Source organism: Cyanistes caeruleus, chromosome 13 (assembly GCF_971803275.1).
Source record: "Cyanistes caeruleus chromosome 13, bCyaCae1.hap1.1, whole genome shotgun sequence".
In the NCBI taxonomy this organism is placed as follows: domain Eukaryota; kingdom Metazoa; phylum Chordata; class Aves; order Passeriformes; family Paridae; genus Cyanistes; species Cyanistes caeruleus.
In genome coordinates, this window is record NC_141713.1 from 12,437,388 (window position 1) to 12,441,740 (window position 4,353).

Sequence of the window (4,353 nt, forward strand, 5' to 3'; positions counted from 1 at the left end):
TGGATTCTTTTATCTAAAGTGGCAACATCACACCATCAATTCACAAAACAGCCACTTCTCCGAAGTGTATGTGATGATAATAATGGATTTTCTAACAATACACTCTCAGAGCAAGGTCACTGCGCACAGATGCGGTGGACGCCATGATCTGACCTAGGTCAGCAAAACAAGCTTTATTATTGAACCTAATTATGAACTATCAAGATAATGGCCTAGTCTAAACTGTTTCCTTAGGGATTATTTAGAAACTAGTCAGCCATTTTAGGTTCAAATCTACTGTACAGCACTACCTTCCAACACACAGCAAATGCTAGGTACAGTATATATACAGACATACTACACACCCGTTTCTGAATGTCCCCATAGTTGCCAAGGACAGCTCAGGTGTGCAAAACACATATTCAAACCAAACTGAACTCAGTTTTTGATGGGGGAAATCTAGTCAAGTGAAAACAGAAAGAAAAAAAGCATGTTTACAAATCTTCATGGACATCCACCAAGGGGTAACAATCCAAATTTTGCTTTTGGTTTTGCTTAGGTCTATAATTAAAAGCCTTTTCATACATTCTTATAATAATGCAATACTAATAAGCTAAGAGAAACAAAGAAAAAAACTGTTTGGAATACCATTAACTGTTTTCAGACCCAGCACAGTAACATTCATTATGTTTATAATCTATTTCAAATATATTCCATAAGAGAGCTCACGGATGAAAAGTATTTCATGCATCTTACATTTCCCATAACTTAAAATAATGCATGGGATCAATGCTGCCTAGCATCATTTTTGCTCAGCTTGAGAGTATTTTTACTTCTTTCTCCCCCACCCCTAGAAAATAAAACATTTCAGCTGAGTTCACTTCTCCAGCCAGAAAAGTCATTAAAATATTTCCTCCCCTTGTGTGCCTCACACTGTAATTCTCCCAGGTATATAGAACTGACTCATTATTATTTTATATTTCAGTCCATGTAATTATACCCAAGTTTCAGAAAGGAATAGTTCCTTGAGATCAGAGATCTTCTTTTGTTAGAAGTAAAGCCAACCTCTGAGTACTCCTAGCAGGGGAAAATTGATTCCCTCTATGATTCCCTCAATTATTTAAAATTATCTTGTTTTTATTTAAGGTTTTGATTCATATGATAAGAAGAGACCTAGTTTAGAGATGTTTGTTTTTCTAAGATCAGAGTTATGTTGCTGTGATAAACTTCTCACCTTTTCAGCTTCCAGTCCCAGTGAACCAGTCAACCTGTATGAATTAACATGATGTGATTGACCCTGTACCTTGCCTGTGGGTTTGTAATGAGATCCAACCCATGGGAAAACGTGTAGGGAGAAGGGAGGGGGTGGCTCAGCCTGAAACCTCTCCTTTTACTGGTTGGCCTGTGAACCCATGTGAACTGGATCTCCCAAAGAAGTCGTGGTTTGAAAGTAACCCTTTCAAATCACACTTGGAAAGGTTTGCATAGCTCTAGTGCTAATACACTGGGGCAATTTGCAGAAAATTTCGTATTCCTTCACTCCACACTGACAAAGACTGAAGGTTCACAAGCTCTAGGCCAAAAGGAGCCATAAGGGAAAAGCAGTTTTTTCACAAAAATCAAGGTAAAAGAAAGACTTTGTCATACATTGATGGAGAGTCTTTAGGAATAAATGTAAGATGGAAAGAGGGGAGAAAAAGACTACTTTCACAGGGGCACTGCTGGAAAAGTATATTATTTTTTAAGAAAGAGATTTTTCTCCATTTCATATCCTGAATTAGCCAGGCTATGTTTATTCTGTATTACATAGAATTCTATAGCAAGGCTTCTGAGTTTTTGTATAATTATTTAATACAGTCTGGAGGAATTTGAGAGTTGGTTATCAGTAGCTGCTTAGGAGAACATTCTGAAGCATGTGAGTTGAAGGCTTTTTAACAGCATCTCTTAAAGATTTGTGTAATAATTTATGTGCTTTTTCTATTAATATGGCAAGAAGAAAGAGCAGAAACATCCCAGTTAGAATTAGAGGCACTGGTAGCAGCATTCTCACATGAAATACAGGTTAGACAGCAGAACTGGATACCAGGAGTATCATGTACCAGCTGAGTTACAGAAAAAATATCAAGCCTTCCTTCCAAGTCCTAAAGGAGCCCAAGCCATTATTTTACAAGAAGTTCAGAAGGAAAAACAAACATCAGTTTAAAAAATAAAAATTCACAGGGAATTAGTGCCAAAAGAAAAAAAAAAAAAAAAAGAAAATCCTAAGCATCTGAAGTGCCAAGGAAGGAGCTGGAAACACCAGGAAAATGCTCAACAACTGAGAACATGAATGAGCAGAGGAAAAAAAAGTACTGCTGCACAGGGCTATACTATTGTAAAGAAAACATGATGAAAGCAGTTTGAAAGAAGTTTTAAAAAAACAACCTGATTTTAAAATTAATATTTTGAACAAAAATACCTAAATCTCCCAAAGATCCCCTAAGTACAAGGACTGATTGTTCCTCATTTGAAATACCATCTTCCAACAGAAAAGTTCTGGCTCTGAATTTAAAACCATCTGTCAGTGAAGGCAAATATTTGTGTTTAAATGGCTCAATAAAGAGAAGAACCAGTCCTGTTGTGGTACAGTCCTATTTACACCTTCACAATAGCAGCTCAGGTACGTTTCAATGAGAGCTTGATCAATGTCAATAAATCTGGGACTCAAGTCTGTCTAGGCATCCAACCTACAGCATTATTTTTGTACATGCTGTACTTCTACAATTCCCATGGATTTAATGAAAACAGAGAGCTACCAGATAATGTCCACATAGTTATCAAAATACAGTTTTAGACATCTAGTGGTAGGTAAATGAAATTTGAAAACAAAGTTTTTCTGCAATTCAACATTCTGGAGCAATCCTGCTAACTTTCACACCCCTTGCTTTTGTCCCTTTGCTCCTCACCTTGCCACAATAGCACCACTTGCAGCAAACAGCTGGAAATGAAAACAGGTGAAAGCTGAGGAATGGCACAGCAGGGAGACAAAGAGCCAGTGCTTAATAAAGCTTTTGGGCACAAAACTTTCTTTCCTTCTATAGGAAATTGAATACTTCGGTTTTGCATCCTTGCACCAGCAAGCTGCCTCAATACTTTAGATTTTGAAGACAAGATGATGACTCTCATTCCTTTGCAGTGTCTTACTTTCAGGAAGCTGTACATGGTTTCCCTGCCAGAGGCTTCAGGGAGCGTGGTCTGTGAGCAAAACATCAGAGATATTAACAAGAATCTTCTCATTCATTTAATTAGACTTCATTGTTTTCTTTGTGGAGCAATATAAAAACAGAGGGTGTGGAAGTTAGTGCATTGCTAATTAAAATTTCCAGAATCTTTCTACAAAGGCTATGTAAAATTGTGGTAACTCCAAAGAGAATTTGGTACAGTAAATTTCTAAGATACAAATGATAGTGGGAAACACTGAGCAGTCTTGAATAAATTGTGAACATATTAGTCAATCTTTTGTGTGTGCCCTCACCACTCTGATTTTACAGGCACCCCCACCTTTGGGAAGCAGACCAAGGCTTTTCCATAACCTCACAATACACATGTGCTGAATCAGACCAACACATCTCTTCATACATAAGTGCATGCAACAAAATCAATTGTCTGGAGCATTATCTGATGTAGCCAGCCAGTGGAAGGCACTTTACATTTTGTTTATGCCTATTCCTGTTCACTGTTTTAAAATAAAGCATCTCTAAATGGTGATAGCTTTTCACTATAATTCTGCTACATTTCTAGAGTCCAGATAAGGAAGGAAATGCTGAATAGACATGACTACAAAATGTTAAGAGGCAGAATACTATAAAACATTAAAAACGATGCATCATTTAAATGAATTTCAAGGAATATATATTCTCTCTCTCCTACCTTGTCTTGACTACAATATTGAAAATAGAGGTAAGATTGAAAGGCATCAAGCCAATCCTTTGATAACAGTAAAGAGAAACTTCTTGACAGACTGGATTATACTTCTAACACTTCTTCCCACCTTCCTACAGTCCCTAGTTATTGCCAGATCCTTGCTGGAATCAACAGTTTTTATCTGATTGTGACTGTAGATAAGTATCAGGATAGTAGAGTTACCAGCTACAATAAGAGGATACACAGCTTTTGTGCTAATAAGCACTTCTGTTTAAATGTTAAGAGCAATTAGTCCTTTTGTGTCAACTATTGATTATGCAGACTGATAGACAAAAATCCCACACAGCCTCATTCTTCTTTCTCCTGGATTTCTAAAGAGCAAAACGGGCTTACAGCAATAGTAAAGCAGAGTGATATTCCATCTTTGGAATCAAGAGCAGCTTAGCTGTTTGAAAGAGCAGCAGTGATGGG